General features: G+C 37.2%; 2 long non-coding RNA genes across 4 annotated transcripts in view; both read left to right on the top strand.

The window, feature by feature from the left end:
• Positions 1-20,679, top strand: part of LOC121019088 (uncharacterized) — a 525,799-nt gene extending 505,120 nt beyond the window's left edge. For all 3 annotated transcript variants that reach the window (XR_005785440.1, XR_005785442.1, XR_005785443.1), the window contains one exon: positions 20,601-20,679. This is a non-coding gene — a long non-coding RNA (uncharacterized LOC121019088). The remainder of the gene's footprint in view (positions 1-20,600) is intronic.
• A 379-nt stretch (positions 20,680-21,058) lies between these two features.
• LOC121019154 (uncharacterized) lies at positions 21,059-21,681 on the top strand. Its single transcript, XR_005785480.1, has 2 exons — positions 21,059-21,141; positions 21,534-21,681. It is a non-coding gene; the product is annotated as an uncharacterized LOC121019154 (long non-coding RNA).
• The last annotated feature ends 1,064 nt before the right edge of the window (positions 21,682-22,745 follow it).

Raw genomic sequence — 22,745 nt, forward strand, 5'->3', positions numbered from 1 at the left:
AAATTTTTAGTGTAAGCTGATATTTAGTTAGAGAAAATGAACAAGTTAAGCCAACTGAACTATTTCAGTTACATTAATTTAATTAAATATGACTTTTACATTATGTAGGATTAGGTGCAGACCACTGATAATTCTAACATATTTAAAGAACCAAAAAGGTAGAATTCCCTTATCAAAGTTACAATCGAACCACCAAAGGTGTTTTAGATAAAACATGTTAACTTCTCTCACTAAACCCCCTCACTTTTCCAGATATGCTCTCAGGAATTACAGAAGTTGAAAAGTAATGCAGTAATACTACACTGTCTTCCTCCTTAAAAAGTCTCATTGTTTGGGTTTTTCCTGTGGAACTGCACCAGGACCGTGTGTGTGTGTGTGTGTGTGTGTGTGTGTGTGTGTAGGGGAGAGAGAGAGACAAAAGCAGACACAGAGACAGGAACAGATCTCATGCTGGTTCTTTGAATTGTCTCTGTTTATATAGAAACATTTCCCAAAATGATTTCTGGAGGTATGTGCTGGTTAGACTCCACTTTACTCCTTGTGGGCTGTTCCATGTGGAACTACCCTGACCTGGGCTAATATAACTGCCCTGATACTTCCTAACTTTGCAAACAAGGAAATGACAACTTCAGCCCAGTCTTTCCGTTAGTAAAATGGGACCAAGAGGTGGTGAGGATTAAGTGAGATGGGTAGAAAACACCTAGCTTCTAATTGCTGCCCCTCAGAGCTGAGTGTCTTTCTGCTGCCTCAGAAAATGTTATGTTTGATTACTTCAAGCATAATTTCATGATCAGTGTGGCTGAATTATCTTCTTCATTCCAGAAATCTTTCCTAGATTGCCATGGCCATGAATCCATATTGTTCCTCTTTTCTGCACTCTTTATCTCCATCTTTTTCTGCTTTGTCTTCTGTGTTGGTGACGTTTCACTGACACCCAAGTTGTCCCCTGATCATCCAGGGCTGAAAGGTGGAAGAGGAGAATAGGTAGAGCACTAACCTAGGACTCCAGAAGATCTATGTTTGAGTCCCAGTGTGCTTGCTACATGGCCTTGGGTAAGTACTTGGTCTTTTCAAGTCTCAATTTCCAATCCCGCTAAATGGATGTGGCCAACAATAATACCTAACTACAAAGCCATTGTGCATACTGAATTATTTCAGGTGAAGTACTTTGAATAGTGCCTGGCCCCTATTATGAGCTCAACAATAATACCATCAATAATATTGGGGACAGTGATTTTTTAAACAAAATCACTGCTCTTATGGAGGCCGGGTCATGCATTGATACTAAGTTCAGAACTTGAGGAGACCCAGAAACATTTCTGTATCTATCATATTATCAGGAACTGTGAAGATCCAATTCTCTAGAAGGAAGAGAGGGCTTTTTCCATATTATCCATCCTAAGGTATATGATGCCCCATCCTTTGGCTCCAGAGGTTTATTTTATTGCTTGATAATGACAGAAGCATCCAGCATAGCTAGATATACATTCACTGTGAGAGAGCAAAATAAAAGCATAAAGGAGAAAACCTGTCCCTAAAATCTCCCACAATCATAAATGCACCAAGAGCACTGATGTATGATGGTTTTGTTTCACACCCAAAGTTTCATACTCCTGCCTCTGCTGCTAAGGGACAAGGATGATGTGAAAACAAAATGCTGACTTTCAGGCTTAAGATCCGTACTCATTATTGTAATTCTAAAACCAGGAGGAGAACCAGAACCCAGGCTGAATTATCACCCAATCTCCTTAATAAATGTGGACAGGGAAATCTCAAGAAAGTTGCTGGCTAATAGGCTGGAACAGATATTCCTACACCAAATCCATCCCAATCAGGTAGATTTATTTGGAAAGGACAGTCAGGCAATAATAGGAAGCAATTATTAAATGCAGTGCAGTGAACTTCTGGAGACAGGGAAGAGCCCACGGCTGTCATTTCATCCTTCATCCTTCTCTGAAGGCCTTTGATCACCTAGCCACTCTGTCCCTCCCCTTCGTTCTGCAATAATTTGGACTGAAGGTGGCATTGTTCAGGTGGAGCTCTTAGGACTAACGAGTCCTCCCATCCTCTTCTGTAACAAACTAGTTAATGGGACTTGTGTCATCACCTTTGCCAATTCCCCTGCCCCATTACCTTATTTTATTTCAAAGTTATGTTAGAAAAAGTTCTTCTGTCAATAAGCCCACCAATTCTAGGAATCCTTCTTTTTTTTTGGCAATTCCAATATAAGTTGCTTAGGGGCTTATGACATGGATTATGTTGCCAGACTCCCTGATTTGAATCCTGGACCCAACAAATATTAGCTGGGCAATAAAACAAACTTTCTGTCCTCAGAGTCCCTATCTGTTAAATGCGGATAATGTAATACAAACTTCAGTGGGGTGTTGTACAAATTCAGTGAGTTGACAAGAGTTAAGGGCAAGTTAGTTAAGCTAACACCTTTCACATCGCAAGTGCTCAGTAAATTTTTGCAACCTCTGTCATCACTGTCACCAATACATAATTATCATTATTCTGGGAGTTATCCTTTGCATCTGAGACCCCATAGTTCTTTGAATTTGGGATCAGGTAGCATTTAAAATCTTCTTAGGAAGACTTACAACATGGGATGGTGGCTGAAGCATTAAATTGGGTTTAGGATACCCAACCCTTTGTAAACTGCACACAAGTAAGAAGTTATTACAAGTAAGGCAACTCAGAGACTATTTTTCTAGCTATACAACAAGGACAATTGAATCACATTTCAAGGTCTGACCTCTCTTCCAGTCTTCTCTGCACTCAAAGCATTCACTTGCTAACTGGGGTGGAAAATATGGCCTATGCATTTGATCTAGTGTCAGCATGGTCCACTTTGACCTCATAATGACTATGCCTTAAGCAGTGCAACAGTCAAGACATAACCACCAAGCTAATCAGACCAACCCAACAAGAAGCAAGACTTTTGGTTTCAGTCACTCATTCAGACTTTGTCTTCCAGTCCTCCGTGGTCACAGGACTAGCCAGCTTCCCCAAGATGCCACATAGGACACCTGAGTTACTTTGCAAGAATGTTACATCAATCAGAAATAAAGAGCTCCATTTCAACAATAGATACAAAGAAAAAGAAGAAAACAGAAATTGTCTCAATAAAAATCAGACCATTCTTTTTTTTTAATATTTATTTTTGATAGAGTGAGAGAGAGAGACATACAGGCAGGCAGAGCACTAGCAGGGGAGGGGCAGACAGAAAAGGAGACATAGAATCCAAAGCAGGCTCCAGGCTCTGAGCTGTCAGCACAGAGCATGATGCGGGGCTCAAACTCACGAACCATGAGATCATTACCTGAGCCAAAGTCAGAGGCTTAACTGACTGAGCCACGCAGACACCCCCAAAATCAAGCCATTATCAAAGCCAGATCTATTTTATGAATGTACCATAATTTTCAAAGGTTGTTGGACCTTGTTGCCTGTATCTGGTAATTCCATCTGCCAGGCTTATGGTCATGAGGAATTTGAACCACAGTGAACAAAATGCATCAAGACTTAGAAGATACCACCAAAGACCTCCTTGAGAAGCACCATCTCCATGGACTCAGCATTGCCCAGAATGAGTCTCATCAAACTTAATCAAGCTTATGAAAATAACTCAATCTCAGTAGCTTAGCTCCAGGGGCCTTCCTCCCAAAATCCATACAGACCCAAATACCGTAATATGAATAGAACCTGCTTTTTAGTAGATAATACATGGTTTTGTTTCACTAGTGGAAGAGTTCTGCGTTGTCTGAAACAATAAAGGAGAAATTAACTTGGTCTGAGTTGCTGTTTGAGCTATAATTTTGAGAAGCTGTGTCTCTTAATTCTACCCTGAGTTTAAAATATGGCACACCTGGACAATCTGGTTCTCTCCAGGGAACGTACTAACTCTGGATTGTTTTATGCGTTTGAAGTCCACCATATGGAACAACTGTGTCATTAAAATGGGCATTAAAAAGATTTGTTCACTCAGCTAGATTTAGACAGATAATAATACTTGGCACTTATATAGTGTCTTTCACCTGTCCATCTCAAAGTAAGCAATTTGTAAACACGTATTGTTACAAGCCCTTTATAAACCACAGCTATAGGTGTTTCCCTGTGTGTAAGACAGTTCCAACATGCCATACAACAAGTCCACACCAAAATAAGAGATGGTACAAAATTTCTTAAAAATTGTCTTAGTTAGAAAGAATTTTAAAAGCAGTCCAAGAATGTTATATAAGAATTATCTCAAGCAATAACTACAGTCTGTCCACCTCAGACAGAGAAAGAGAGGCTCTGCATATATGACAAGTACTTTGTCATACTTGGATCCACAAGATTTGTTTAATAATTATACAAATCCACAAGATTTGTATAATGGTACAAATACCATTACCTAAATTAACTGTGAATGAAATTGGCCAACACCTCATAACCACTTCCACTTTAGTAATTCAGTGTTCTGACCGTAAGAATTGATAGGATTCCTATGCAACTTCAATTAGGTTTTCTGTAATTGTCATCCTATTTGCATATCTAGCTCTTTAGATCTTTTCCTCAATAGGTCAAAACTCAGAGGCATGGAGGGTTGCTCACTGTGACTTCCAAACCACTAATATTCCTCATAGCTTTACTTTAAACCACTAATATTCCTCATAACTTATTTATATGTATATTTTCCCCTCCAACCCCAGTCTCTCTGATCATACAATGCTCACTTTCCTTTTACTTGCACCTTTACTTCGTGACTTCTTTACTTGTGTAGCACAAAACAGTTTTAGGTATTAGATATTACAAACGTAAGAAAAAAAAACGCTGGGCTTCAGACTCCATCAAACAACATGTTGCTACAGGTTGCAAACATAAATATAGATTACAAATAAGTGTTACATATATGTACATCATGTCACAAGAGTCTGTCAGATGGGATAGGACAAAGGCCATAGTATAAAGCCCAGCTTTATACTGGCTTGTACAAAGTGGGCCAAGAGTATCAGTAGAAGCTTATATTCAAATGAATAAGGTCTGAATGAACAAAATAAAACAGCTAATAAAACACTATATCAGACAATAAGAAAAGATCTCTGTGAATAATCTAGATAATAGATGTTTGCTATAAGAATCTTGTAGGGGCACCTGGGTGACTCAGTCGGTTAAGCGTCTGATTCTGAATTTTGGCTCAGCTCATGATCTCACAGTTTGTGAGTTTAGGCCCCACATCTGGCTCTGTGCTAACAGTGCAGAGCCTGCTTCCAATTCTCTCTCTCTCTCCCTCTCTCTCTCTGCCCCTCCCCTGCTCATGTTGTCTGTGTCTTGCTCTCTGTCTCAAAATAAACTTAAAAAAAAATGTTGTATGAACAGTTCCCAGATGATCAAATTTCAAAGTATCAATTTTTAAGGAGGTTATTATCAGTAACACAGTTTTCATAATATTTGGAAAGGTGATTAAAAACTTAAATGATGGCAGAAACTCAATAGTCAACACTAATGGGTGAAGCATGCAGGTGCATCATAACAGGGAGAAGTACATAACAATAGTAGTTTGCTGTGATGTGTATCCTAACAGAAATTTTTCTCTTAACATGTAAGTGACTATATTTATATATGTATAGATAAGCTTATATGTAAACACATGTAGTTAAATGTATACACACACTCACATACACATATACTGTATATCCCATTTTTTAAAAATAAATACGGGGGGGGGGGGGTGACTGTTGAAGTGGAAAACATACATGCACCTTTGAAAGGGGTAGCTGCTCCTCCATTCTAGGTAACCACTGCCATACAAGAAAGTGAGCCCAGCGTGGACAGATATTTTGACTTCTCAACAAGAACTGCAAATTTGAATTTTTTTAATAGGAAAGTTTTTAATTTTTAAATGTTGACTCCAGTTACTTTTAAACCCTGTACAACAGCACTTCAACTCATCAAACCTGCTCGTTGGATAAAAGCTTATGGTCTCCAATGTTCAAGAAAGTGTGTTTTTCATGCCTAGGGAGAAACTATGATTTCTTTATGATTTTGTTTCCAGCACCCACAGAAATAAAGATTTATAATATAAAGTTCACTATTTAGAAATAGTTATGTTCCATTAACAAAATGAAAAGGCAATCTATAGAATGGAAGAAAATATTTGCAAACCATATATCTGATATGGGTTAGTAGCTAAAATATATAAAGAAATCTTAAACTTTTTTTTTTCCACGTTTATTTATTTTTGGGACAGAGAGAGACAGAGCATGAACGGGGGAGGGGCAGAGAGAGAGGGAGACACAGAATCAGAAACAGGCTCCAGGCTCTGAGCCATCAGCCCAGAGCCCGACGCGGGGCTCGAACTCCCGGACCGCGAGATCGTGACCTGGCTGAAGTCGGACGCTTAACCGACTGCGCCACCCAGGCGCCCCAAGAAATCTTATAACTCAATGACAAGAGACCAAATAACCCAATTAAAAAATGAGCAAAGGACCTGAATAGTCATTTCTCTAGATATAAGACATTCAAATGGCCAGCAGATATACAAAAAGGTGCTCAACCTCTCTGATCATCAGGGAAATGCAAATCAAAACCACAAGGAGATATGACCTCACACCTGTTAGGACAGCTATTATTAAAAACAAAAACAAAAACACAGAAGATAACAAGTGTTGGCAAGGATGTGGAGAAAAGGGGACTCTGATACATTGTTGGTGGGGATGTGAATTGGTTACAGCAATTATAAAAAACAGAATGGAGGTTCCTCCAAAAATTGAAAATGTAACTCTGTATGATCTAGCAATTCCAATTTTAGCTATTTATCCAAAGAAATTCAAATAAGGATCTCAGAGAAAAATACTTGCACTCCCATATTCATTAAGGCATTATTCCCAATAGCTAAAGTGTGGAAACAACCTAAATGTCCATCAGTGGATGAGTGGTTAAAGAAAATGTGGTATATACATATAGTGGAATATTATTAAGCCTTTAAAAAGAAGGAAATCCTGTCATTTGCAACAACATAGATGGATCTAGAGTACACGATGCTGAGTGAAATAAGACAGACACAGAAAGACAAATACTGAATGGTCCCACATATATGTGGAATGTAAAAATAGTAAAACTCATAGCAGAGAGTAGAATGGTGGTTTCCAGGAACTGGACGGAGGAGGAAAAAGATAGGTGATGGTAAAAGTTACAAAGCTTCAGTTATGCAAGCTAAGTTCTGAAGACCTACGGTACAGCATAATGCCTACAGCTAACAATATTGTATACTTAAAATTTGCTATAAGGGTAAATCTCATTTTAAATGTTCTTACTACAAAACAATACTAATACTAAAGGTGGTAGGAGGAAACGGAGTGAGAGATATGTTTATGGCCTTAATGGTGAGGACAGTTTCATGGTTTTATATTTATCCCCAAACTCTTGGAGGTGTATATAATTAAAATGTACAGTTTTTTATATGTCAATCATACCTCAATAAAGTGGGGATTTTTGTTTATTTTGAGAGAGAGAGAGCATAAGTGAGAGAGGGACAGAGATGGAGGGAGAGATAGAGAATTCAAAGCAGTCTCTGCACTGTCAGCGTGGAGCCTGATGTGGGGCTCAATCCCACGAACCGTGAGATCATGACCTGAGCTGAAATCAAGAGTTGGACGCTCAACCATTGAGCCACCTAGGTGCCCTATTAAATTTTTTTTAAAAACAAGAAATTGTTATATTTACTGAAAAATTATGTTTGTGAATGGCATTTGTCCTGAGTACAAAAACAAAGAGCTTCTACAAATGAATAAGAAAAATGGTCATAAAAATATGTATATAAAAATATGAGTAAATTGTATGAACAAATATGAGAAGAAAAAACCACATGGCTATTAAACATAAAAAAGGGAAATTAATTTTAGTGTCATGCAACTCAAGGTGGATTTTTTTTTAAGATTAGAAAAATAATTTAAAATACTAGATATATACGGGGCACCTGGGTGGCTCAGTTGGTTAAGCACCCACCTTTGGCTCAGGTCATGATCTCACAGCTCATGAGTTCAAGTCCTGCAACAGGCTCTGTGCTGCCTGCTTCAGACTCTTCTCCCCCTCTCTCTGTCCCTCTCCTGCTCACATTCTCTGTCTCTCTCTCAAAAATAAATAAACATTAAAGTTTTTTTTAAATACTAGATATATAATTTTTAATTAAATAAAAATAATTTTAAAACAAGCATAAATTACATATAATATGGAATTAAAATCCTACACAAATATTTAAGATAAAATAGACTTCTACAAAATTCCACTCTTTCAGATGTCCTAAACATTGCTGTGACATTGGAGGCAAATGTATTAAAATGGAGGAAGCAAAATTTATGTGGGAAACAGGAGAACCAGGTTCTATTCTGACATCAATGACATTGCCTTGGTCAATATACAACCTCTTTCATCTTTATGTTCTTTTTTAGCTAAAAAAAATAATTTCATGTCCTATGTCATTTTGACAAATGTATTAATATAGATGGGTTTGGGTTTTTGGGGGTTTTTTGTTTTTTGGTTGTTTTTTGGTTGTTTTTGTGTGTGTTTCAGCTACTTTTGCACCCCTCCTGAGAGTAAGGAACACATTTGGCTATTTCTTGCATAGTGCTGAATGTGTGAGAACCTTGAGAGGCTGTTTTAGACCATCTGATTAGAAACTTTACATCCATCTCTGTTGCTTCCCTGGGACTTTTATTTCCTACCAGTTGGGGAGTGACATGCAGGTCTTTCACAATTTTAAACTCAACAAAAGTATGACATTTCTTTCATGTACTTTCCTCTTATTCATATATGCATCAGCATTAGCAAGGGGGTGGGGAGAAATGAAAGCTTCTAAATGTTGAGAGATTGGGTTGTGTAGGAGCAGCTGGCACAGGCAAATGAAAATAGTCAAATAAATGGAAGCCAGATAAAAATAATGTGGGTCATAAAATCCAAGAAAAGATACAGCTTCCCATTGCTGAGAGGTCAAACAAGATGCTTTCTAAAAAGATGGCTACTAGAGGCGCCTGGGTGGCTTGGTTAAGTGGCATCTGACTTCCGCTCAGGTCATGATCTCATGGCTTCTGAGTTCCATCTCCGCATTGGGCTCTCTGCTGACAGCTCAGAATCCGGAGCCTGCTTTGGATTCTGCCTCCCTTTCTCTCTGCTCCTCCTCCGCTCATTCTCTCTCTCTCTCTTTCTCTCTTTCTCTCAAAAATAAATAAACATTAAAAATTGAAAAAAAAAGATGACCACTAGATTTAGCTATATGAAGATCAATGTTGACCTTAACAATAGCAGTTTCAATGAAGTAGTGGGGGCAGGAACTAGGATGGAGTTGTCTAAAGAATAAATGTAAAGAACTGAGCAAAGATAACAGACTAAGCACAGATGTCTAATTTATCTCCCACCAGAAATTCCACTACAGAACTGGAAAATATATTATTCAGAAATAAAGTGTGGGGAATATGATGTAAAATTATGGATTCACTGTTCTAGTGATCTCATTTCTGGACATCTTTATTATAGATAAAACTGTACATGTAAGAAAAGGATATATCTACAAGATTGCCCATTGTGATATTATTGATAATAGCAAAAGGTTAGAAGCAACCTAAGTGTCCAACAATAGGCAACTGTTGAATAAAGTATTGTATACCCACAAAGAATACCATGTACCTGTGAAAATAGTAAAGAACATCTCTACGTGACCATTAGGAAAAACCAAAGGGCAAAAATTTTCATGTAAGAGAGAGAGAGAGATAATTAGCATATACAGGTGTTTTTGCTGCATTTTTTAATTAAAAAAAGGAAATACTGGAATAAAAACTTAGAAGGAGAGAAAAGAAATGGGATGGATAGAAGTGAGTGAAAGTGAGATTCTTATTTAAGTAATTTTTGACTTTTCAAACCTGGTCATAATATTACCTATTCTTTTAGTATTACCCAGTTTTGAACTATGTAATTGTATTATATCTTAAAAAATTTTTTTAATATATAAAACACTGATTGGGGATGTAGAGACCCGGAAATAGCATCACTTTAACCATACAACAACAACAAAAAAAACAAACTACGAGTTCACAATTTTTCTTGAAACTATCATAGAGCTGTGGTCACAGAACTAATTAGTCTAAAATCTAAAGAAAGACAAGTGGCTGGAGGGAGTGGTAGGATGTGAGCACCTGCTTACCTAGGGCAGATACAGCCAGACATAGATAAGGAATAATCATCTGAAGCTGTTAGCAAATTTATGGAGAAGGTGTTTAGGCTGGTAAGAGTGTGGGGCAACTTGGGGTCTGTCAGAAGCAAAAGGTGCCCATTTCCATGCATAAAAAGTATTCAGTCTCTAGTATTTTACACATGACGCCCAGCTTTCAACAAAAGAAAAAAAAATGAGATTATGAAAAAAAGCAACAAAAAACAACTGCCAAGAGATAAGACAATCAACAAAACCATATTCAAATATAGAACAGATGTGAAAGCTCCAGAGAACTTAAAATAATCATGATTACCATATTAAAGTCTGTAATGGAAAAGATGGACAAGATGAGGATCACATGAATAATTTCAACACAGAAGGAAACTAAAAAAGACTCAAATAGAAATGCTATTAATAAAAACATAGTAACAGAGATTTTTAAAATGCCCTCAACAGAGTTTACATGTAGATTTGACACAGCCAAAGAAAGAATCAGTGTCCTTGAAGATAGATCAATAGAAGTTACCCAAAGTGAAACACAAAGAGATAAAAAATGTGCTAAACTGAAAGAATATCCAAGAGCTATGATATAATATCAAACATCCTAACATGTGTATAATTGGAATCTCAAATTGGTGAAAGACTAGTTGCTTTTACCATAACATTGATAGAAGGCAATAATGCCCTCCCTCACCACTGCTGTTCAACATCATACTGGAAGTCCTAGCCTGTGTGATAGGGCAAGAAAGAGAAATAAAATTCATACAGATTGGAAAGGAAGAAATAAAATTGTTTCCAGTCACAGAGAGCATGCATAGAAAAATGACAAAGAATCTATTTGAATCTATATAATAAATGAGTTTAGGAAATTTGCAAGATACTAAGTCAATAAACAAAAATACCCTGTATTCCTACATCCTAGCAATAAACAATGGAATATAAAACTTCAAAAAAAAAGTACCTATTACAATAGCTCCAAAAAATAAAATTCTGAGTATAAATCTAACAAAATATACTTAGAATCTGTATGCTTAAATCTACCAAACACTGATGAAAAACCCAAATAAGACCTAAATGAATGGAAAGATATATCATGTGAATGGATTGAAAGACTTGATAGGGCATCAGTTCCCCAAAGAACTGATCTATAAGTTCAATGTTTTATCGTTTTTGCTCACAGGTTTCTCTGACAATACCAAAGTGTGGACCAAGTTCCTTCTCCACAACAATAAAAATACATAAAAGCATCTAAGTATACCCCATGCTTTTTAAGTTTGCTGCTATTTAGCTTGACTACACCTTCTCAAGTTATTCACTAAGCTTTATCATCCCCCTTCCAGCTTATTATTAGGATCATCAGGCAGGAATGTACTACCTCTGCCACCTCAGTAGTTTCCAAGGGTCCCAAATTTCTTTCACTATTTTGCTCATTAAGTAATTAATTGCCTTCAGCATTTGTGAGGAAGTTTAAGCTCCAAGAATGTTTATATTTAATTTTTAAAGGAAAATGAAGAATAACATGTAAATGCCAAATTCTAGAATTATTGGTTTTTATATTACCAAGGAACTCACTGTATGAAGAAATGGTACTAAAAATGAGAAAATGTTTGTCAACAGATATCTGAGTATAACTAGAGCAGAAAGTTGAACAAATATGTGGGAAACATTTTGTATGTGTAGAACAAGACTTAAATACGCTAGATCTCAGGGGACAAACTCATTTTCCCAAAATTCTAATCATGCAAACCTCCTAGGACCCACCCAGAAATTACTCTTCTATGTGGAGAAAAAGTACTAGTCCATTGGACCTAAGTCATTAGTTCCATATCCTCCCCACAAATCATCCTCAGTTCTCTTTGATGGGTCTGCAGCACTAATAGTAATGAGTGAATAATGTCAAAGTACTAAATTTTGCAGTTATTTCTTATGCATAAATGTTCTACTTTCTGTGCTTTTGTGAAGAATTAAAAATTGTATGACACAGAAAATGGAAATATGCTAAATTCTCTGTATATGCAAAATCACTTTACTCCTCAAAATTTTTCTCTCAGCCTCTCAAATAAGATTGATGCTCCTGGGCACATCGCCATGTTTATCCTGTAGCATTTCATGACACCCAACCCTCCCTACTCAGCAAACCAGCTAATCTCCAGGGGCTCTTGGGTCAACCTGAGAAGCAAAGAAATACACCATACTGTAGTGGCAGCTGCTTGGTATCATGTTCAACTGTGTCATTAAGATGCCTTCATGAGTCAAGACAAAATGTCTCAAGTTAACAAATCAACAAATTTCTATGTAATATCACATAAAGATTATTTGGCTTTCAGAGTGAAACAGGAATAAAAGCAACCCAAAAAGGACTCACACACTGATTGAGGCAAGCATTACCTCCAATATATTTTTAATGGAATCTACAGAGAAGAGAGATTTTAGACACATCAAGTCAAAGACCAAAAAGATTTGCATATCTAATATGTATATATGGATATGGATATGGATATGTAATATTTGGATGTACTTTGCCTGACAAATGACTTCATATTGGATATGCATTGCCCTGAAACCAACACATGTTACTGTAAAGAGTCAAATAAGAATACCAGTAAGGTGACACATTAAAGATAAAACACAATGGAGTACTACGTGGCAATGAAAAAGAATGAAATATGACCCTTTGTAGCAACGTGGATGGAACTGGAGAGTGTGATGCTAAGTGAAATAAGCCATACAGAGAAAGACAGATACCATATGTTTTCACTCTTATGGGGATCCTGAGAAACTTAACAGAAACCCATGGTGGAGGGGAAGGAAAAAAAAAAGAGGTTAGAGTGGGAGAGAGAGCCAAAGCATAAGAGATTCTTAAAAACTGAGAACAAACTGAGGGTTGATGGGGGGTGGGAGGGAGGAGAGGGTAGGTGATGGGCATTGAAGAGGGCATCTTTTGGGATGAGCACTGGGTGTTGTATGGAAACTAATTTGACAATAAATTTCATATATTAAAAAAAAGACAAAAAAGAAGATAAAATGACAAGTAATCTGCGAGCATATAGATGGGAAGTAACTAAAAACTATAAAAAGATTTTTTAGACTGATGTTTTTTTCCTGCACTGTGGCTGTTAAAAGCCTTAATTCCATTATTTGTCTTTACTTCCTTTTATTTCTCTTCTCACTATTCTCTAATAAACTAAAAAAAAATCACCCTCCCTTTGGCCATCTCATTGTGAAAATACCCTCATTATTAATTACAAAAATATAATTCCTTCTGTTATCTTGTCTTCCATGTTTCTTCCCACTCTTCACTGTTTTGCTCAAAGCTGACTTGTGCTCAATGTCAGATTTCTCCCTAAGAACTACACCTTCCCTGATTATATCTAACCAGTTCCTATCCCTGTGGACCTCAGGTCCCTCTCCAACTAAGATGTGACCACTGAATACAAGGGCAGGCCAGTGGAGATGGGGACATGGGCAGTGTTCATACACTTTTCCTACATCACATCTCAACCACTAAGGGCATTTACTTTGTAGCTGCCCAACCCTTGTCCTGCTTTCAGAAAATGCCACTCTGAATCACCTATGCTCTGAAAACCCCAGATACTACTTATGGATTTGCATGCGATTTGTTCCTCTGTCATCGTTCTGAGCTACCCATGCTGCAACCTACCAATATGTCCCCTTCTTTTCATCTAGCATCCCTCAATAGTGATATGAGTCCTTTTTATGCAAAGCATCTTCTCATGAGACAGAGATTAGACAATTCCTGTTAATCATAAGCTCTGACTGCTGTATCTTCTGTCTTCAAACTTATGGCAAGCTCTATTTCACCTCCACCGATAGTAAGTCAAGAGCATCAGAGACTCACTTGGCAGTTCCTGCCTCCAGTCATTAACAGCATGTTCAAGATAGAATAAAATAAAAATAGCAATACATTTCTGATTCCAGACAAATGAGGTAGACACATTTCTCCCTATTCTTCCCTATTTCACCCTATTCTTCCCTATCCCTCCCTAAGTATAGCTAAAATCTTGAATGTTATATGTAAAACAAATATCAGACTGAAAGAGGGGAAGAGAAGACATACTGCCTAGGGGATGAACAAACTGGACTTGGGACCAATGACAGATATGGCATTGTGTTCCCTGTGTCTTCTTTTTTCTCCTTTATATCCCACACTGGGTACTTGAGAAGGCTGTAATATGGTATAGCTACTTTGGAAAAAGTTCCTACAGTTTCTCATAAAATTATACATATGACTACCTTACATACATAAATTCCAATTCTAGATATTTATGCAAGAGGAATTAAATCATATTGTACAAAGGACTATAATGTTCATAACAGTTTATTTATGACAGCCAAAAACTTGGAACTGCTCATGTGTCCATTTATAGAAGAATGGGTAAAGAAGCTGTGATTTGCTCATAACATGAAATACTACTCATCAGTAAAAATGCATTCAACAATATGAATAAATCTTAAAGATATTATGCTGAGTTAAAGAAGCTAAACATGAGTTGAACATACTGTGTAATTCTATTTATACTAAATTCTAGAACATGCAAAAAAATCTATAGTAAAAAAAAAAATCAGGTTTGTTTTTTTGCCGGTGGGGTATGGGACAAGATTGGCTGGGAATGGCCATTATGAAACTTTCTGGTATAATGAAACTATTCTATAACTTGATAGAGGACTGTGTTACATAGGTGTATATGTTTGCCAGATTTTAGCAATTATAGATTTAATTGTTCATTTCATTGTACATACATTTTACATCAGAGATTAAAGAAATATGGAACTCTAGTTAATGGTTTGCATGTCAAAATATCTAGAAGGAAATATAGTAACATCTCTAATTTACTTTGAAATGCAACAAATATATAATGGTTGAATGGATGGGAAAGTATATAGTAAGCAAGCATTGCTAAGTGATAATGGTAGAATCTGGGTGGTGAGTATAGGTATCTACTGTAAACTTCTTTTGCCTTTGCTTTATGTTTGAAATGTTTCATATTAAAAGGTTGGCAGAGGAATTGGTTATGTATATATGTGTGTGTGTGTGTGTGTGTGTGTATACAATTGATCATATATATTTACATATGTGTGTATATATATGTAATTTTAAGATTCAGCTTATGGTTGCCATATGACATTCCCAAAATCTTGTTGAATTTCTGTAAGAAACATATCCTTTTCCATATAGAGCATCATAGAATTTCCAAGTATTCCTATTCAAAACAACAATAGAGTTGTTTTTAAGGCATCAAAATTTAAAGAAAATCAAATCCACAAAAACCTTTCTAACACTGAGCACTCATAGAGAAAATAATAGAAGACATTGTGGTGAGGAATAAAACTAGGCAGAATGCATATTTGAAACCAGTGTGCTTTGGTGCAGGAAGATAATATTTAGTAAAAATGCTTTCCTGCAGGTTTGTCCAGTGGTCTTTCTGTACTTCACTTAAGATGAAATGGTCTGGCCCAGGAAGTACAATAATAAAGTAGTCATCTTTTGAAACTTTGATTGGAATGATGAGGGAGAATAGTAAATTGTCCCAGAAGGACTTAGTAATGGAAAGTTTTCTAACGGGTATATCTGTGGAAACTGGGAGTCCTGGCTTGAAACAGGAGACCTCTCATGATTCCTTGTAGCTTGATTCACTCATAATACTGAGATAGAATCTGACTTATGCTATCAGAACTCTTGGATTCATTTAAACACATGGACATTGATCTTTAGTAGTGAAACTGTCTTGAGAAATTCAAAATTCTGTTAATGGATTACTGCCTTGTTAGACAAGTATGTAAAAATACTATAGAAATCTCACTGAGCATGCTTAGCAGGAATCAGAACTTTGAGCATATCTTGTATACCCATCCTATATAAAACCATATATATTTGAGGCCCCTGGGTGACTCAGTCGGTTGGGTGTCCGACTTTGGCTCAGGTCTTGATCTCACGGTTCGTGGATTTGAACCCCGAGTTGGGCTCTGTGCTGACAGCTCGGAGCCTGGAGCTGCTTTGAATTCTCTGTCTCTCTCTCTCTCTCTCTCTCTCTGCCCCTCCCCTGCTCACTGTCTGTCTGTCTCTCTCTCAAAAATAAATAAACATTAAAAAAAACTTTTAAGCATATATATTTTTTAATACCCATATGTCCTTCTGTTAAAAATAAAAACTAGTGTTTAGGAATAGCTGTTTCCTGATAAAACTACCCATTGACTTCTTTGCCAGACAAATGCAGCTCATACATTGACACATTTCAGTCCATCTGTATGTACAGCATGTTCCACATCCCAATTACAACACAGGCATCTTAACTTTAAATGAGACAAAACAAACATAAAATTAACACTGGTGGGAACCCCCTGCCACTCAATTTGTGTTGGGTTTAACACCTTCTTATTTTATATATCCTGCCACATAAACAGTTTTATATTAGCCACTGATATGGTGGCTTCCAACAACTCAGTGTTGAGCTGTTTAAAAGCACTAATTAGCAGCTTTAATACAGAAGGGAACACATATATTAGAAAAATCCTGTAAACCCCAAATACCCCTTGGGCCCTGCCATTTGTGTGTAAAATAACTTAATAAAAAATATATACTATATTCTTAATCACAAAACCTTTCAGGAGTATAATCAATCACAGAGAAATATAAACCATGCCTTTATAAACAAAAAAAGAAAAATGATAACTTCCATTTAAGCTGAGCGTGTGAATCATCACACGCATCACAATGAGCATATGAATTTATAAAACTAAGCACACTTCATAATAGTGATAAAAATATTACAAGTATACATACATCCAATTGACATATATGCATTGCATTCAATTTGGGCACAACTGGCAACATATTTATTAAATTAACACTTCATTTCTTTTCTTCTATCACTTCTAATAATACCAAAGCCATATACACATGTATACTAACTTTAACAGAAAATAAAGAAAATATTCTTAAAGTACTTTTACACTATTTGAGAATACAGAAACATATTTAATTTTCAAAGGATTCCAGGAACACATTTTTCTATAATTGGGAATGTCCATATAATCTAATTATGTCTTTTTAAGTAACTTTTAACATAGCTATTTATAACTTGAAGGAATGTTTTTTCTTTTCCCTAACTTTCCATGTACCTTGATCAGATAATTCTACTAGTTAATATTTCTAGTACATGTAAATAATTATATCCTGAGTGCTTTAAAATTACACTAATTCCTACACCATTAAGGAAGGAAAATGTTTCTAGTTTTTGATGCATTATAAGTGGGAGATATTAATTTCTAGATGAAATTATGCATAAGCAGGGGGAAAGCTTTGTACTGAGTTAATATTTAAACATAAAATGTTAAGTATCTCAGGAATTATGGATGATTAAAAGCAAATAGAACAACACAGCCATACTGTATTTGGATTGTGGGACCCTCTCCCGTTTGCACAATTTTCTACCCCCCGCCCACAGCAAAAAGCGTCTTTATATTTTAAAATTGTTTAGCTGTCAGGATGGATGGTTTGAACAGTAGCAAACACTCAAATCCAAAGAAATGGCATTCTTCAGTAAATATGTTTGTGCTATGTCATATAAATGAATTATAAACAGTAGAGTAACCTTTTTGTTTTTATCGTTAATACTTTGTCATTTTACAAACTGCCAGTAAGCAATATAATTTCCAAAGCAAGGTTGAAAACTTGGAGGAAATTAGCTCATACCAAGTTATATATATTATTTTCTAATGCAGTACTAATCATACTTTACTATTTTGGGTGAACAGCTTTTTAAAACTATACTGAATGATGGAATTGTCCCATTTTAAGTAGAAATTTCTACACAATGGGTAATTTCAATTCTTTCCAGCTTTATTCCACTATTAGAAACATATTTAGTCAAAGACCTCACATATTTACTATGAATATATTTTAATGTATTTTCTCCAAAGAAATAAAGCAGGTTGACACTTAGGTTTGTTTCTCCTTTCATGTTTTGCTTTAAATGGTGTTTTATGTTATAGGCTAATGAGTATCTAACGGTGTACTTAATGTACTTTGCATATGGTATTTCAGTAAAGACCCAGCATTTCATTTGGGAGGGCGGGCTGCCATGACACTTGAGCAGTTTTACATAAGCTGGGAGTATGTTTACAGTTCACGAAGGCTTTGAGACAGATTCTATGTTTCTGGCAAATATGGAGCTATACACCCTTCACTATTTGTGACAAGTGATACTGTCTCTTAGTAAATTTGTGTCTGCCCACTATGATAAAATTGGGGTAAGACTATAAGAGTTTAGGTCAGGGACAAAGAGAATTCTTTACAGGCCTGCTACATTAAATTATAGGACCACTGCTTTAGGTTCCTAGGACTGCTAGAGCAAAATGTCACAAACGGAGTGTCTGAAAACAGAAATCTATTGTCTCACAGCTCTGGAGGCCCCAAATCCTAAAGCGAAGTTTCGGTGGGGACTTGCTCCCTCTGAACTCTGTGGGGAAGAAGTCTTCTTCCTGGCTTTGAGTGATAGCCATCTATCATTGGCATTCCTTGGACTATAACTGCAACACACACCCCTCTCTTCCTCTGTCTTCACATCATCTTCTTAGAAGGACACTGAGCATAATGAATTAAGAGCCCACTCTACTCCAGTATGACTTCGTATTCATTATTTACATCTGCAACAATCCTATTTCCAAATGAAGTCACATTCTGAGGTACTAGGGGTCAAGACTTCGGCTTATCTTCTGTGTGTGTTGGGGGGGCGGGGAGAGGGGGAAACACGATTCAACCTGTAGCAAGCATTAACCAATATCAGATGTAAGCCTAAATTGGTATGCCCAGGCCTAAATGGCTAGCTAGGATCTTTCTCTGGACCATCTCCTCTCTTCTTGGAGGAGTTCCATTGCTTGGGGATGGTATCATGGAGGGAGTCACTTTCCTCCTTTAGATGTCAAATCAGACAGAAGAAGAAAGAGTAAAGTGAAGAAATTAGGATTGCTGCGAATCACACATGGACCACAGTATAACTACAAACATCCAGTCTATGATGAATATCTTTTTAGAGGACTTACAATGTACCGTCAGGCAGAAAAAGTAAGAAAAGAACCTTCCTGTCTCTTACCACTCTTTGTTCTAAGGAGTTCCTTTGGAAAAATACTCCTTTGGCCCCTTAGGGGTGCCTCTGCTTTCCATCAACTTGATCTCGAGCTCATGGAGGTCACTCATCTCCAGAGCCATTGACATCCTCCAATTCACCAATGGAAAAACAACCATTAAGAAAGAAAGAAAGAAAGAAAGAAAGAAAGAAAGAAAGAAAGAAGAAAGAAGAGAAGAGAAGAATGGGTTCAGAAACAATGTGTGAGGGGGTAGATTTACATTACCACCCACTTCAGCCTTTGTCTTCAAAGTGCTTTCTGCAGAGTATTAAGTGGTGTTTGGCTTTTTTTCTTTTTCATTTTTCTCTTTTTGGAGGGGAGGAGAAGTCAATGAGATTTTTGAATAGGCTCAGAACAGAGAGGTCACTTTTGAACAAATGACATGTAAGGCAAGATAAATTTACATTTTTCCACCTCATAAAAAACAAGGACAGCTTTGTCTGGGATTCACTAAGAAGTCATTGAAGGTAAGCGCCGGCTGCCCACTGGTCACGATGGAGTAAAACCCAGAGAAATGTGAGGTAAAGAGAGTTTATATGTAACCATAGGTTGAACATCCCCAACTCCCCACAAAAGCCTTTCATTTCCATTTGGAGTGAGTACACGATAACCTAGACCGGCCAGCCCCTCAGTCACCAAGCAAAGCTCTTGACATTTGCCTAATTATCTTTTCTCATCATCAGTCATTTCTTGAAGTCTCAGCTTCATTCAGATGCCAGGTATTTCCGAAATTAATCATGACATTGAAAGCGGCATCTTTTCATGTAAACGGACTTTATTATCTGGATCAGAAAGCCCCCTCTTCGAGTAGCAAAAGCCCATTTGTAGGGAAAGTGTCTGAAATCTGACATGCTGCTTTCCCAAGAAAGATTCTTCGTGTTGACCTCCCAGCAAGGACCAAGCATTCATCACTGTGAGCTTATGTGTAAGTGTGTGTGTGTGTGTGTGTGTGTGTGTGTGTGTGTGCGCGCGCGCGCGCGCGTGCCCACGCACATGGGTGTACATGTGCCTGCGTGCAGCTAAAAGCCTTGGGCTGGCTGCATGCTAATTTTTCCCATTGTTTCAGGGTGACTGCTTTTCTAGTATTTAGGAACAAAGCCTTTTTGCATAAGCCCCTACCTACAATTATTTTATGTTTACCTCAAGGGCCACCATCTTATGTGTATTGCAACTATATTAGGGGATGCCAGAGCTTCTTTGTCTCCTTGGAAGGCCTCAGATTATAGACAGGGTTTAGCTTGATACCAGGACACCTCTCTTTCATTTATAGGCATTTTACAAACGTTTGAAGGTCCTGAACTATACCAGCACATGGCTTTGCCCAGCCTCTCGGAATTTACAAAGGGGAGGAAGAAAATGCTTCGAAGAGCTTGGTAAAGTGCCCTCAAACTCAATTTTTAGGTATATAAAATAAAGGATGGGCAAGTGAGGAATTAGCAAGAAATTCCCACTTGTAGAAGTATCACCAGAACTGGAACAGGGTCTCAAAAAGGGTTGCATACTTAGATTCCCAGCACTGCCTCAAATGTTATCTAATTACAGATCTTCTTCCTCTTGTGATGGGACTATATCCCGATAAACCCATCATATGTTGTAAATATCCTAAGTCGAAAATGCCCCTAACCTACCAAACATCATAGCTTAACCGAGTCTATCTTAAATGTGCTCAGAACACTTACTATTAATCTACCTCTGGGCAAAATCATCTAACACAAAGCCTGTTTTATAGGAAAGCATCGAACAGAGCAAGTAATTTATTGGATACTGTACTGAAAGTGAAAACCAGAATGGTTGTACGGTACAAAATGGTGGTAAGTATATCGGTTGTTGACCTTTGAAGTCACGTGGTTGTTGACCTTTGCAGTCACGTGACTGACTGGGCGCTGCAGCTCCCACTGCCCAGCATCAGAACAGAGGATTCCAGAGCATATCGCTGGCCTGGGGAAAGATCCAAATTCAAAATTGGAAATACTGTTTCTACTGGATGCATATCATTTTGTACCATCATAAAATTGAAAAATCCTAAGCTGAATCACTGTAAGCCAGGGACCTTGTGTAGCTGGTAGGTTCACCTGATGATAAGCCAACTCCATGGCACATTTCCAGTGGAAAAGCAACCCCTACCCTCGTGTGTATAGTGACAAATAGGGAAAGTTCTTTCTACATCCCTGACTCACTTTTCTTTTGTTCTGTGCTTTAACAGCTGAGTGTTAATGATGGGATATTTGTCCTCTGAGAGGAGTACAGAAGAGTAATATTAACTACCTGCAACCCTCCCTCCTATGTGGAAATAAAATTAATGTTGTGACATAAGCTGACAAAAACCAGGAAATTAAAAGTTAAGGCTGAGACTCCTTCGTGAGATTTTACCTTTTTTGGTTATTGTAAAATGAATATAGTGAGGATAATTTGCTTGGAGGAAAGACCTAATCATGGAGTTCATCAAGAAAGAGTAAAAAAAAATTTTTTTTAAATCTATTTTTGCTCTCTTCAAGCCAACTGAGAGCTGGTTTTAAACAGTACCCCACTTTCTCTTACCCCTCCATTTTCTTAAACCTGAAGAATTTCTTAAACCAAAGGAAAAGGAAAACCTCCCCTTCATAGTCTACAAAAAGGCTAAGTAAGTAATACATTCCCCATTCTTTAAAACAAATGGACCCAGACAAAAAAGTCCAGTATGTCCTAAATCACAATCAGTGGAAAGCACAGATTGTCTGGAATTTGGAAATACAGTTTTGGAGTGTTCCATTCACATCCAAAGTCCTATAGGAAAAACAAACATAAAAATCAGCTTTTGAGAGGCCATATTTAAGGAAGACCTCAACCCCTCCATTCTTTGGCTGTGTTTGAAGATCAGCCAAAAGGGAGAAAAGGGAGTGTAAATTCAAGGAATGACGCTCTAGGCTGTAGGCCAGAAACTCTGAACATTCATCTTTCCCCCTTTGCTGAGAAGAATGTTTCTGGGGAAGAAGATCCGTGATGGGTTTGTTTCTAAGGGCTTTTCTGAACTCCAAAAAAAAAAATAATTGTAAACTTTACCTTCCTCCCTGCATCTGCCTTCAGTCATGCTAATCTTGGGCTCCTTTCATCTCTTGGGTTCGCTGTTACAAACACAAATGGCTTATTCTGGTGCCTAGGAATGCCCTGTATTACCATCCTTTCTATTTGGATATATGGTTCGATGCTATCTTATTTTGCAACAATATCATCACCTCCTGGGCTGCTCATAATTTCCATAGCTATTTGCACATAACATTTCAGGAAGTTGCTAAATGTCATCCAGAACTGTTAACCATAATAACCAGACTTAAAGCTCCTTGAAGGCAGGCTCCTCAGATACAATAGCAATTCTTACAAAATCAAAAGGCAGACCACATAGTCTGACAAAAGATACCTTTCTAATATATGAATTTAT

The sequence above is a fragment of the Herpailurus yagouaroundi genome, unplaced genomic scaffold (assembly GCF_014898765.1).
Source record: "Herpailurus yagouaroundi ecotype Mexico unplaced genomic scaffold, PumYag 221, whole genome shotgun sequence".
In the NCBI taxonomy this organism is placed as follows: domain Eukaryota; kingdom Metazoa; phylum Chordata; class Mammalia; order Carnivora; family Felidae; genus Herpailurus; species Herpailurus yagouaroundi.